A 14595-nucleotide genomic window follows, 5' to 3' on the forward strand; every position below is an offset into this window, starting at 1 on the left:
TCTGACACTCTTTTGCCATGCTTTTGTCTTGAAAACCTAAATACTTGAATACTTCAGGTTCATGTTTAAATGACAGTGCTTTAAGAAGAGAAAGAAAAATTGTGCTGCACTTCTCTTGTTACCTGAAAACATAATAGGTGTACATATATTAAATATATTCTTACAACTGTCCAGGTCATGTTTACCAGCTGCAATTCTTTTACTTAATGTGTGGGTATTTTGCATGGTGATATTTAATCAAGACATTAACATGAGTAGAAGGTTGCTGATTTAAGACAAGTTTGAGATCCACTAAAGTTAGTTGTTGTACGTCTGTCCTTCTGGAGGCTGTGGAAGTTTCATATTTTCTTCGGACATCATAAGAAAAGCTCTTGAAGTATGACTTTAATGCTATAGGAATTTTGCCATTTTGCTAATACTGGTATGCTCCGTGCATCTACCATTCCACTGGAATTATTGATTCCATTCATATTAATTTTTGTTACAAATCTAACTGATGGAGGAGCTTCTGGGTATTTAGATCCACATTCTACTTTCAGGCTATATATTCTGTTTTCATAGTTTGTCTGTGGACACCGCCATCTTCTCCGGCTCCCCACTTGGTTTTTCAAGACAGGGTTTCTCTGTATAGCCCTGGCTGTCCTGGAACTCAGAAATCCGCCTGCCTCTGCCTCCCTAGTGTTGGGATTAAAGGCATGCGCCACCATGCCCGGCTTGAAACAAGGTTTTAACCCCCTGTCCTACAGCTCACCAAGAAGGCTAGGTACAGCAGCAGGCCTTTGATCTACCCATCTCCACCACCCCTGAACTCAGAGTTCAGGTCTGTGGCACCAGGCCTGACTTTTAAGAAAAACTGTGGGCTCAGAGCGTGGTCTCTGGTTCCTGTGACTCCTCGGCAGCGTTTTCCTGATAGTTTGTGTCTCTCCAGCCTCCGTGGTGCATCTCACAAATGCTTGACTTGAGCTCTTCAAAGAGCACAGAGGAAACAGTGCTGAGTTCTCAGGCCGGGATAACACAGACATCTGCATTGTCCCCCAAGTTACAGCTGCGACCCTGGGAGGACAGTGCACCGCTTTGAACTATGGACTGCTCTCTCCAGCAGGGCAAAGGTAAAGATGACGATTAAAAATCAAAAGAAGGAGGTGCTGATGGATGCAGGCATCCACTCTAACGTTTGCCAGCATGGAGAAGACGTCATCAGGACCTATAGTTTTGAGGCTTTCTGCTAAGTATGCTATGGTAAGATACTCCTTAGTGAGAACAGAAAAGAGCAGGAAAGGTGGGCTGGCAAGAAGGCTCAGCAGGCACTTGCTTCACAAGCCGGATGGCTTGGGTTCACTCCCCAGAACACACGTGAAGGTTCCACAAAGCTGCTCTCGGACTTCCACAGTAGCAGTTAGGACCTTGAGAGTTAACGCCCACGTGTTGGGCTGGAGAGAGCAAATGAGTCCCACGGAGGGGTCCAGGCAGCCTTCCCAGGACACTCATGTCCCTGCCGTGGCCAGTGTTCAGAAGAACCTCGAATTCAAAGACGTATACAATCAGTATTTGATGAGCAAGAAATACTCCTGAAGGCAGAAGATTGTAGAACATCGGATTAAGGAGAAATGGAGACTAAATAGACGGGGGAGATTTATTCCGACCGTTCATCTAGGCCAAGGATCATAGAGCAGCTCTGAGATATAAAACAGCATCAAAGGGTGGAGACAAACCGCTCTGGGTTTGAGCATCTCAGGATGCCTGAGGCCTCGGGATCCATATTCAGTGACACACAAACAGGGCTGGAGGGATGGGTCTTGGTTTGCTTCCCATTGCCGTGATAAAGACCATGAGCAAAAGCAGCTTGGGAAGGAAAGGGTTTCTCTGGCTTACAGGTTACAGTGCATCACTGAGGGAAATAAGGGCAGGAACTCACGCAGGAGCCTGGAACAGAAACTGAGGCAGAGTCCATGGAGGAGGGCTGCTTACTGGCTTGTTCCTCACGGCTTCCTCCGCCTATGGGGGGTTCTGTTTTGTTTTATTTTTATTTTTGTTTTTAAATAAGCAGGGCCATCTGCCTAGGGATAGCACGGCCCTCAGTGGAATGGGTGCTTCTACATCAATCATTAAACAAGAAAATGCCCCACAGACTTGCCTCTAGGACAATCTGATAGAATCTTCTCAACTGAGGTTCCTTCTCAGGTGACATTAGCTTGTGGCACGTTAACAAAAAATAACAAAAAAACAAAAAGGGGAAAAAAAAAAGCAAAAACAAACCAACTAACAAGCACAGTGAGGAAAGGCACTTGCCATCAAGACTGTTTACCAGAGACCAAATCGTGGAACACACATGGTGGACGAAGAGAACTGATTTCCACAACTGATTCCCACTACGTGTTCTCTCGTCGCCGCAGCTGGGTCATGACCTGTGCACGCGTGTCTTATTTAATCGTATTAACTCACCGAATCTGAACTGAAGGCTAACAGGTGAGGGTGGTGGTAGAGGAGTCTCTATTTCGGACAAAGAAACTGGGGCGCAAGGAAACTCTCTGTCTAGCCCTGTAGGAGGGTTCGAACTTCCATTGACCAGCTTCCTCACATCTAACCCCTACACTGCTCTGGGAATGAGAAGAAGACACCAGGGTGAAGATTACCAGAGATGAAACTGTGGTGCCCCGCTTTCCACGGCTCAGGGTGGATGGAAAAGTATAGGAGGCAGAATATGGCTTGTCAGCCACATGCATGGGTGCCCGCCCCCCAAAAGGAGGCTGCTGTTTTCCATGGTGCCGTGGGATTGCTTTGGTCTGGAACACACCGTCCCAGATGGTCTGGAGTAGAATGCAGGCTTCGGATATTCAAAATCGTGTCCAGGGGGCCTCTCTAAGGAGTGAAGGGACATCACGTGGGTGAGAAGGACCTCAGTATGCTTTTCTATGGCTGCAGGTGTTCCAGCAGACGCCAGACAGCAAACTGTTGGACCAGATAACCCTGAGATCTCAGCTCACGGTTAATTACTCTCAGATGCAAACAATTGCTTCTCCGGCCTCCGGAAAGGACACATGAACAAGAAGCCCTGTCTTCTTACTCAGAGAAGAAATACCAACAAGGTGCTAGGAGACACAGAGGAAGCCATGCCTGGGAAGCGGGGTCCCTGCACCCCCATTTCCAGGAAAACAGACTTCCCTTATTGTTCTTGTGGGTTAGCTCAGCAAGCCTTCCCAGCATGTGAGATCCCTGCAGATGTTTCAAAGGATTCTCCATGTACCCTACAACATTTCCGGGAACATTTATACGCTCTTTCCCCTGCAATACAGCATTAAACCTGAGAGGACTAAAAGTCAAGGGATCTGTCCAAGAGTAGGCTAAGTGTTCGGGAAGCTTTAGACATTTGTTCCGTACTGAAAAAAGGAACAGCAAATTAGAAGGTGAAACGCAACTGTCCCCTCAGGTTTCCCTCCTGGCAACAGTGCAGAAAAGAAACAGACACTGAAACTATTAGGTTTTTTTTTCCTTTTTTCTTTTTTTAAGGACTTATAATAATAATCAGACTGGTTGTTCCTACTTAAGGGCTGCCCACAAACATAGTGTGGGGTAAAGGAGAAATAGGTTTCCCACAGTTGGCTTGGAAACAGAAGGCCTCATCCAGCTCCCTTGCAAAGGCCACAGGACAGAGCTTTAAATACTCGTAGTTATACACTTGGTGAGCCCAAGTATGGGAAGCTATTCTAGGGAAACAATTCTAAAATGGTCTATATGGAACTGGGGAGACTCAGTGGGTTAAGTGCTTTCTGTGTGTGAAAGAAGACCTGACTTTGAACCCTCAGAACCCATGTTTGTTACACGCAGGTGGGATAGTTCATGTCTGTAATCCCCCTATGGGAAAATGAGACCTAGAGAAGCCAATAGAAGCCCTGCTGTTAGCCTAGTGTAGTCAGTAATATACAAGAGACACAGTCTCGGACAAGGGAGAAGGCGAGGACCAGAAGGTGAGGATGTCCCCTGACCTCCACACATGCCACATACCATGGACATGCAGCAAGGGAGGGGTGGCAGAGGGCTGTGAAGATCTTAAGCTCCTCATTCATTTGCTACGTTGAACTACATAAAAACACACCTGCCCATGTTCCCAGTATCCTCCTGGATCTTTTCCTTTTTTTACTTTTTCCATTCATTTAGTTTTTGAGACAAGGTCTCACTCTGTAGTCCAGGCTGGACTTGAACTCAAAATAGTCCCCTCTCTATTTCTCCAGTGCTTGGGATTACAGGAATGGCCTAGATCGGGTGCTCCTGGACACCTGACAAACACGTCTCAGTTTCCTCCCCACTCCCAATCTCAATTTCTTCCTTTTTAAAAAACCTCATTTATTGTTCTTATTCTCGGGGATGGGCAGGACACATGGAGTAGATGTGTGGACATCACAGGACAGCTTTGTGAAACTGGGCTCTCTCCCTCATCTGTCAGTGAGATCCTGGGATTCCACTTGAGTCATCAAGCTTACATAGCTGGTGCTTAACCTGCTGGACATCACTAAGAACAGCAATTAATTAATTAGTTAGTTAATTAATTAATTAATTAAGCAAGCATGCACACCAGCAATGCTCACGCATACACGTGTGCACATACATGCACATGCACAAATAATACATGTGCACACACATGCACGCACACACATGCACATACAGACACATGTACAGGCACGCACTTTTTTTTTTTTAAAGACAAAGAAGACCCTGCTAAATTCTCACCCTGCCACTCTGTAAACATTTTGAAAGGTGTGTGGATCAGGAAGCCCACAACTCTGGTCCAAAAGCTGACAGACAGACGGATGAGAGCACAGCAGCATGAGGTGGGAGCACTTCGTGTGTTTCTGCATGGGAGTATCTCAAAGCCCCCTTAAGCTAACATACAACACCTTCACTCAGGCAGGCAGAGAAACTGATTGGTGGGTGGAAAAGAAGCAAAGGGGATATCTGGACTTGGCTGCAACCATTCTAACCACTGAGAAATGAGACCCTATGTACATTCTGTGAGGATGCTTAGACAAGGTTACAAGGACAGTAAAGAGAGTTGGCTTGGCAGTTATGTGAACATAGACTCACTTGGTTGCCAGCTCCTGGCTTCTATGGGCATCTGAACTTTCACACCCACATCCACAATCATACACGCATGTTATATACATATACACACACGCACGCGCGCGCGCACACACACACACACACACACACACACACACACACACACACACACGTTTTACAGTCCTAGGGCTTGAATCCAGGGTCTTGACATAGGTGGGCACTGAGCTACATCCCCGGGACCGTATACATATTTACAGGTATAAGGGCATCAGTACTGTGGTCTAGGCTTAAAGCCCACAAACTATTCCCTGTAGAACCAGTGAAAGGATGGTGACAGAGACTGACGGGGCCCCAGGACCGAGTGGCTAGCAAGGGACAGAAAGGAAAGAGGGTCTGCCAGTGACAGACACAAAGAGGAACAGCACAGTCGATGAGTGGCTAAGGCTTATCTTTAAGGACGATTTTTTTCAGGCAGTGGTAGTGCACACCTTTAATCCCAGCACTTAGGGGAACAGAAACAGGCAGAGCTCTATGGGTTCAAGGGCAGCCTGGTCTACAGAGTGAGTTCTAGGAGAGCAAAGGCTACACAGAGAAACCCTGGCTTGGAGGAAAAAACAAAAACAAAACAAAACAACCAAAACCAAAACCAAAAAAAATACAAAAAACAAATAAACAAACAAACAAAACTAAGCAATAAACAAAACAAAAACCTATTTCTCAAAGTTGCTTTGTCCTGTTTTGTGCTAATTATTCCCAGGCTTTTGCAGCAGAGCTAGGAAACACACACACACACACACACCACGTTTATATCCGTCCTTTAGTTTTCAGTCAGAACTTCAAGATTCTTTTCTCAGTTTCAAACCCTCCTTCCTTCCAGCTTGAGAAATCTGTCTCTGTACCAACGCAATCACTTACCTACGACACTCAAAATGCAGGTAATAGTTCAGCCTAACACTCACTGCCTCCTCATCAAGTCAGCTCACGGAGTCACTTTAAGGGGTTGGGGTGTCTTTTAATTCTTACTCTCTACTCCGCTAGGGATCTACAGACCTCTGTGTTTGCACATCTCGGTCCTTGCACAGGTCATTGGTTTCCAGCCTGATTCACGTCCTTGGGAACTTGCAGCTGAGCTGGGACATCCTGCCTTCTCTTGGCTGGATAGATGCAAACCCAGAGCAGAGATCAACCACACCAGACATCCGACTCTGAGCTCTGCTCCGGGTAAAGTTAAACAACACATCCATAGCAGTATGGTTGAGCGCTGTTCTCCACAGAGGACCCTGAATGGACCTCTGTTTTACACAGGCAAGGTCCAGAGATTGACAGAACTCCCTCACAAATGATTGGCCGGAATCTATTGGAAAAAAAACAAACAAAAAACTAGCACTTCACCCTCTGTGCTCGTGGGTGCATGCATGGTGCGCTCATGCACGAGTGTTTTCAAAGAACTGAACCCATGGCATTGAACATGCTAGGAACATGTCATCACTAAGCTACATCCCTAGTCCTCATTTCTTTTTTTCAGTCTCTCATGTATCTGAGATTACAGGTATACCACAAAAACCTGCCAACATTCTTTCTAAGACTACCCCTTTTTGCATGTGTAGATGTGTTGTGGTGTGGTGTGGTGTGGTGTGGTGTGAGTGTGCCCACTCAGGTGGTTCTCTCCACTGCTCTCTACCTTACATAGCAAGGCGAGGTAGTCCAGCTAAACAAAGCTCACGTTTCCATTAGTCTAGCTAGCTAACGTGTTCCTGGGATCCCTTGTCTATGCCGCCTATGGAACGGGACCTCAGCTGGACTGCGGGACTCCTCTGGCTTTTAGGTAGGTTCTGGATGAGCTCTGGTTCTCATGGCTGTGCAGCAAGCACTTTACCCACTGAGCTATCTCCCCACCCCCTAAAAAGAACCTTTAATTCAAAAACAAAGACAAAATCCTGTTCCAAAAAGTGAGATAGGCTTTCTCCGTGGCTCTGGATGAACCGGAACTCACACTGTAGACCAGGCTGATCTCGAACACAGAGATCCACTTGCTCTGCTCACAGAGTGCTGATAATTAAAGTTGTGCGCAACCACATCTGGCCCATAATTTTTTTTAAATGCAATTATTTTAAATTTAGGGTTGGTGGATGATACTTGTCTGGCAATTACACAGCTCTGAGTTTTACCTCCAGAACTCGCACCAAAATGCCAAGCGTGGTATGTCTGCAACCCCAGCACTGGTGAGGCCGAAGCAGGAGGAGTCCTGGGGCATGCGCACGGCCAGCCAACCTGGCCCATTTAGTGAGCTCCAGGTCAAAGATGACCTGGTCTCAAAGTGGGTAGGCAGTGTCCCTGAGGATGACCCAGAGTTTGTCCTCTGGCTCTACACACACACACACACACACACACACACACACACACGGGTTTTATTTATAAAAACGAATGGGATATCATCTTTTTGTAAAAATTATGTATGCTTAAATTCAAAATTCGAGGCAAATAACTAGCCATGCTAACTAACGTCCATTATCTAGAATGAAGACATTTCTCCATCACCTAAAATGTCTTAACTGGAGTCCTCAGCCTTTTCCCCATACTGCCCAGACATAATTACTGTCTCCAAGGCACTGTTCATCAGGCCGCTGCTTGTTCCTGTAATTACAAACCCATTACCCACAAACTGTGCATAGACTCCAACTGAGTGTCTTCCTCAACTTGCTATGCTAAAAGCTCCAAATGTACAAGAAAGTAGTGGACTACTGTGAACTCTGACCTTCAGCCAGTCTCACCATGATTAGCATGCTCGCAGATTTCACTCCCTCTGTCTCGCCTCTTCGTATTCCCACACATATTTCTGTCTCGTCTGAATCGAGTGTAGATACCGTCATTAATAAAGACGTCACCTTTAAGTACCCAGCCTCCATCTTGTAAGCACATGCAATTCTCCTACAGGACTGATGTCGTCATCCTCCTCCTCCTCTTGGAAAGTTTGTTACCAAGAGTTGTGAACTGCACCTGGGGCCCTGCAGGAAATTCTAGCACTGAGCTACACACTGAACCCCCTCAGAGAGCTGAAGCGTTTGTGAACGGCTCTTTCCAACCAACATCAGATCCCCAGAATTCATGCCTGTTATTATGGGTAGCCATGTTCATTCTGCTCTATGACTGCGTGTGTGAAGTTATACTGATGACCACAGTTTAAGCTTCAACAGGCAATGCAACAAGAGACACTCTTACTCACATCCTTCATGTAGAGAAGACTTGCTGGGGCCTAAGGTCTGCACATTTACTAGATGCTGCCAAACCATTCTTCAAATCAAGGAAACTATTGAAGTATCTTTTACGAGGTAATAGTCTTACAAATACAGGCATCATGTCAAGCCTTAATTTTTATCATCTCATTGTTTTCCTTTGCATTCATATGGCCCTGTTTCGGTTTCAGAATTTTAACTTTTTTTTTTTTTAATGTGAATGAGTGTTTTCTCTGCATGTATGTCTGGGTACCACATATGCGCCCGGCACCTGGGGGAGGCAGCAGGTGTAACTCCCTGAAACAGGAGTTACAGAGGTTCTTAGCTGCCAGGTAGGTGCTAGGAATTGAACCTAGATCCTCTGCAAGAGCAGCCTGTGCTCTTAACCGCTCAGCCACCTCACCAGCCCTGCCGTTTCTTTTTTCAAAACAGACATTCTTGGTGGGACACCTTATGTCACTATTGAGGGCCTTTATCACAAGACGCCCTTTGGCATGACTAGTTGATGCATCTCCCTGCAGGAACTAGTCTGTACTTGGGTGAGATGTTCAAGTGAGGCTTACTCTTGCCCTGTCAGTCACTCCCTGTCAGTATGGGCCTGTGCTCTAGTCTCTTCCCAGACATTTTAAGCTGGAGGGTGGGAACCTTCTCTCAATGTCCTTATAACTGCAGAATGTGTGCAGCAACTGTAGCATGAATAGGTAGGTGCATGCGTGCACACCGAGTGTGTGTGTGTGGGGGGGGCGTGTTAATAGGGTTGAGCTGATTAACTTCACAACACATATGCATTCCATGAGCAAAACAGGGCATGGTGCGTGTCTGTGGGCTGGAATGTTTGGGCTTAGGTTCTTTTCCTCTCTGAGGCAAATGGTGAGGGTAGGACGTGAACCGGGTGAACTCACTAGCTGGCTTGCTCACTGGGATTTGTTTGGAATCCATCGTTTCCGAAAACCCTAAGCACAGTGGGACATGGGGTCCCCAGATGGCAAGGGGTCGTTAGATCTTCACGGGCAACGGAAATGGGCAAATTGCATTTTGCACAGTCACATAACTTCCCGACAGAACTTGACTATTATTTCCACAGCAGTCAAGTTCTTTGGAGTGGAGGAGGGGCTGGTCTAGGTTCCTGGAGTCAGGGTCCAGGAGAGGCTGAGCGGGGTAGACCAGTTGGCTGGGGCTAACTTATTCTCAGAGAGCCTCCTTTCATCTATTTTGAATAAAATCTGCATTCCCTTTCTGGTAGAAGGGCAGGTCTCTGTTAATGGCCCTGAGTGTAGTGGACTCTGTGCCCTCAAAGCCAAGCTCCTCGAGGAAGCTGAACCCAGGCCAACATTAGTACAAGAAGAGAAAGAGGGATTGTCCCTCTCACAGAGCTCAACATCTCATTCTCTTCGAGGCCTCAAAACCCTAATTTGACCACAAAAACCTGGCCTCTGGTGTTTCTGTTATGAGTATCGGATTCCTTCAGCTGAACTTGGCTGTTCACTGCCTGAACAAATTACATTAACAATACAGAGAAATGTATACAGGGCCTTAAAAACACTGCTGAGCAGGGACCAAAACAAAGACGGCTGTATCCTAGCAACAAACCTCACCCCCCAAGCAAGGCTGTGGGCTCTGCCAGGGATTGTAAGCCATTGAGCGCCTCTCTTCTCTGCAAACAATTAGGGACAGAGAAGTCACAATTACAGATGGGATTTACAGCCAAAGGGGCAATCTATAAATCACAGAGCTCCCACCCCCAGCCATTCCCAGCCAGATAATCAGAGCCAGATGTTCACCACAGCTGCTTTCGACGTGGGTACACTGTTGGCCAACCTGACCACACTCCTGCTCTGAGCCAAACGGTCCAGCCAAGTCAGAGGGGCCTCTGCACCCTGGAGCCTGCCCAACCATAGGAAAGGTTGGGGCATGTGGGAACTGTTTGCTGGAGCAATCACGGAGGCACAGGCTCCCCACCACCACCACCACCCCCCATGAGGACCTGTGGCTTACAAGTTCCTGCAAACCTGGCACAACCAGTGATGGTGGTGACCATGGCAATCAGCAGCAGCCACATCTTTAGCATCTCTTGCTAGGGGCTAGGCACTGGATGGAGCCTTTTAAGGCATGGCTGTTATGAAAGCTCTTCAATTATTCACCCAATTTAGAGCTGAACACAGGAATCGCTCGACAAAGTGTCAGCCAATCTGCAAGCATGAGGACCTGGGTTTGGATCCCCAGCACCCACATAAAAACCAGGCAAACACTGCACATCTGGAATTCCAGCGCTGGGAAGGTGGTGACATTCACCCCCTAGGGCCCATGGGCTAGCAAGTCTAGCCAATCGGTGAGCTCAAGGTTTGGAGAGAGAGCTTGTCTCAAAAGAGAAGGCAGAAAACCACTGGAGAACACACCTGACGCCGACCCCAGATCTACACACACTGTCCATACATTGCACAGGAAACAGAAAAGACATTAGCTATTCACCCAATCCATAGCTGAAGAAAAGTCACCTCAGAGACACCAAGGATTTTCCATAATGTCTCAGTGCTGGTAAGTGGTGGGGGGAACAACAGAAAGCTCCGTGTGTGACCCCATAATTGACTCTGAGACCCCCGACAATCTCATTCAGCAGTAGAAGAGTGGGGAGGCTGTGGAAATGTCTCTGGACTGTATAAATGAGAAGAAGTCTTGCAGTTGTTTCATTTCTCCACAGGTGGCTCTGTCTTAGCACCCTGTGGCATTTATTTGTTTATCTGCTCATTTAGTGTGTGTGATGTGTATTGGTCACGCGTGTCATGGAACACACATGGAGGTCAGAGAACAGCTTGTGAGAGTTGACAGCAGGCCTCTTTACCCGATGAGCCATTTCGTCAGCTGGTGACTATATTTTAAATGCCCAGGCTTTACCCAAGCCAGAATTTTAGGACCTAGGGCCATGGAATTGCAAACACCAAGTTTATTGCCGGGCTTGGTGGTGCATGCCTTTAATCCCAGGACTCGTAGGCAGAGGCAGGCGGATTTCTGAGTTCGAGGCCAGCCTGGTCTACAAAGTGAGTTCCAGGACAAGAAGAAGAAAAGGATTTCTGTTCACAGACCTCTTCAGTCCATTTTCTTCATTTTTATTCCCTAAGATATGCCATATATAAAGTGTGCATTCGTTTTAAGGGATGAGGAGATGGCTCAGTGAGTAAATGCACTTGCTGTGTAAGTCAGACAACCTGATGACCCTCAGAACCCTTGTAAAAGCCTGGCACAGTATTGCAGACTCCTGGAATCCCAGTGCGCGCCTACAAGGAGATGGATGGTAGAGAGGGGGGACTCTGTAGAATCTTGAGGGGTGCATTAGCTAGCTGTAATGCAATGAAATAACGAAGAGACTGTCTTATACAGATGAAAGGGCATGAACTGACACCTGGTTTCTCTATGTACATCAATGTTCACATACATGAAGAAAAAAACGTATACCCGCCCCACCTAGTGAAGACCTTAAGCTCACAGAGACCTGCCTACCTCTGCCTCCTAAGTGCCAGGATTGAAGGCTTGTGCCACCATGCCTCGCAAATGCACTTGGTTTTGCAGGACTGGGACTGACCCCAGGGTCTCATGTATAGTAAGAAAGCATTCAACTGTATTCCCGGGTCTATTTTATTTTTAATTCACTGTGTAGCACAGGCATGCCTTGAAGTTTCAATTTTCCTGCCTCCGCCTCCTGGGTAGTTAAAATTCCTAGCCTGTGCCCTCAGATGGGGCTCAAGTACACACAGCTTAATTGTAGAGCTTAATCGATTTTTGTGCATATATAAACTAATGTCAACACCACCAGATCAAAATGTGGAACATTCTAGGGCCAGGGAGATTGTAGAGCAATTAAGTGTGTTTGCTGCTCTTCCAGAGGACCCGAGTTCAGTTCCCAGTACCTCCACTGGGTGGATCTCAGTGATCTGCTTCCCCAGCTCCAGGGACCCTGATGTCTAATGGCCCCTGCACACACATGCCTTGACCCCCTATAGTTTAAAAATGAACTCTAAGAAAGACACGGAATATTCTAGAGACCATTTAGAAGGTTCTTATTTGCTTCACCAGAGTCAATAACAACTCTGACCTTGTTAACATTGTCAGCTTTGCTGGTTTTCGAACATTGCTGTGTGCCCTGCCTCTGTATCTTTCCTCCAGTTTTGATTATTCTCAGGGTTAAACCGCGGCTTCCAATTCTAAACCACCAATAATAAAAACCAGAGATAACACCATTAGTCGCGTCTACCGTTCCCAGGTTTGTGAGAATACTGTACAACATCTGTGACTGCTCGTCACCAGACCCTTGCCTTCAAGTGGGGAGAGGCCCTGAGTCATTTGTCTTCAGGCAGTGCCCGGTAATCGAATCTGGTAGTAACAAGCTATGTTTACCCCACTTGCCACCCATCATCCTGACAGCCACCATCTTTCACTGCTCAGGGAGTGCAGCGGGGCATGGAAGATGTGCTTGAGCTCTTAGAGGGAGGAGGAGGGGGGATGGCATTGGAACGCCTGGGCTCCCCTGGGACAAAACAGTTCAGACTGCAGAGGCAAAGCCACTCACTCTCATCGCTCAGTGTCCTGAGGAGCCATGATAGGGGTGGCTAAGGGTGAGGACAGAGGTGTGAGCATCCTATTAGGACGAGAGCAGTCACCCACTCACCACGGGGCACAATGAGGGACCCCTCTGGTCCAGTCCCCTCTTTGGCAATCTGAGCAGAATCTCTATGCAAGATGTGTTAGGGCTGTAAGACTCCTTGCTTGGGATGGCACAGACAGATTCCAAGTAAAGAGAGGCCCAGGCCTGGGTGGTAGGAGAGGTAGGTTTTCCTTCCCCTTCCCTCTAGGGTACAGAGGCGACCAACTTTTTGCTCCTGTCACTGCCCCAGCTTCACTTCCCAGAGTGGCTATTTTTAGCTGGGCTTAGCACCCGTTTGTTGCCATCGCTGTTTAAAATCCTACAGCTGTTGGCATAGTGTGACATAGGACACTTCCAAAGGATGTAATGCTCCCAGCCGGAAGTGGCAAATCCCAAGGCTCTCAAACTCTCATTCAAGTGTTTCCGGGTGACACATGAACACAGCAATCTTACATGCAAATAAAGCAGAGAGGCACGGGGGTTCCTCTAAGGCTCTCTGGGGGGAGTACCACTTCTCCATCAGAGAGACAGCCGGTGTCGCTTGGATGTGGGAACAGTACAAACAGTGATGAGGTCTACTGGAAACCCAAACTGAACGTTAGCAGGGCGAGTTGGCAAACGCTTGCAACGCGAGCAACCACAAGATGAGATGGGAGCTTAGAGAGGGAGATGTCTCAAAAAATAAGGGGGCAAGCAACTGAGGAAGATATTCAACATCCACCTGTGGCCTTCACGTGAAAGTATAACACGTGCATGTAGGCATGTATAACCACATCACACGTAACACACAAAAAAAGAACATTTTATACATGTATATACCTGTGTGTGTGTGTGTGTGTGTGTGTGTTTAAACTTTTCAGACAGAGTCCCAGGTAGCAGAGGGTAGTGTGGAACATGCTATATAGATGAGACTGCTGGCCTGTGCTCCACCTCTCAAAGGCTGAGACTAAAAGTGTGCACCATTATGTCCAGCGACACAACATTTTCTAATATTGTCCAATCACGGTTCTCATCCAAGCGACATTTGAAAGGGGACTAGACCAGTGGGCACAAGTCATGCCTGCTGTAAGACACATCATGCACTTGACCAGGCGTAACCATGTGGTGGCAGTGGCCTCAGTGGTGGCGGTGGTGGGGCAGTCTTCCAGTCTATAGTCTCGAGTTGTGATTTTAATGTTTGTGTTTTCATAGTCCTTGTTCCAAAACTACAAACAGAGGCCAGGTCCATCATGCCTTGTGGAATCCTACACGCAATCTGGACCTTTCTTGGAAGGATGGAGACATGTCTTTCCCTGACTCAAGCACCCCAGATAGTCTCTTTTTAGTCCTTACACGGATCTCTGAGGTCAAGAACATTGTCCTAGCTTCATTTTAAACAAATGGAAGGTGTGGAATTAAGTCTCTTACATAGAGTCACAGACTCTTTTTCTCTTTCTCAAGTATATGTCATGTACATGCCTGTGTGCATTCATGTTTGCATGTGCATGGGTACATGTGGAAGCTCAGGGATGATGGTGGGAGCCTTCCCAATCACCCTCAACCGCATTCATTAAGGCAGGCTCTCTCAGTGGAAGCTAAGCTCGCCTGTATGCCTACTCGGCTAACTGGTTTGTTCTGGGGATTCTACCTTCTTTTTTTTTTTTTTTTTTTGGTTTTTTCGAGACAGGGTTT

The 14595-nt window shown here is 47.1% G+C and overlaps 1 protein-coding gene and 1 pseudogene across 2 annotated transcripts in view; both read right to left on the reverse strand.

Annotated features, from left to right (window-relative positions):
- Tcf7l1 (transcription factor 7 like 1) overlaps nucleotides 1-14595 on the reverse strand; it is a 166758-nt gene that overhangs the window by 75235 nt on the left and 76928 nt on the right. The gene's annotated exons all lie outside the window — the stretch shown is intronic.
- LOC110316070 lies at nucleotides 7-10347 on the reverse strand (annotated as a pseudogene).

The sequence above is a fragment of the Mus pahari genome, chromosome 2 (assembly GCF_900095145.1).
Source record: "Mus pahari chromosome 2, PAHARI_EIJ_v1.1, whole genome shotgun sequence".
In the NCBI taxonomy this organism is placed as follows: Eukaryota; Metazoa; Chordata; class Mammalia; order Rodentia; family Muridae; genus Mus; species Mus pahari.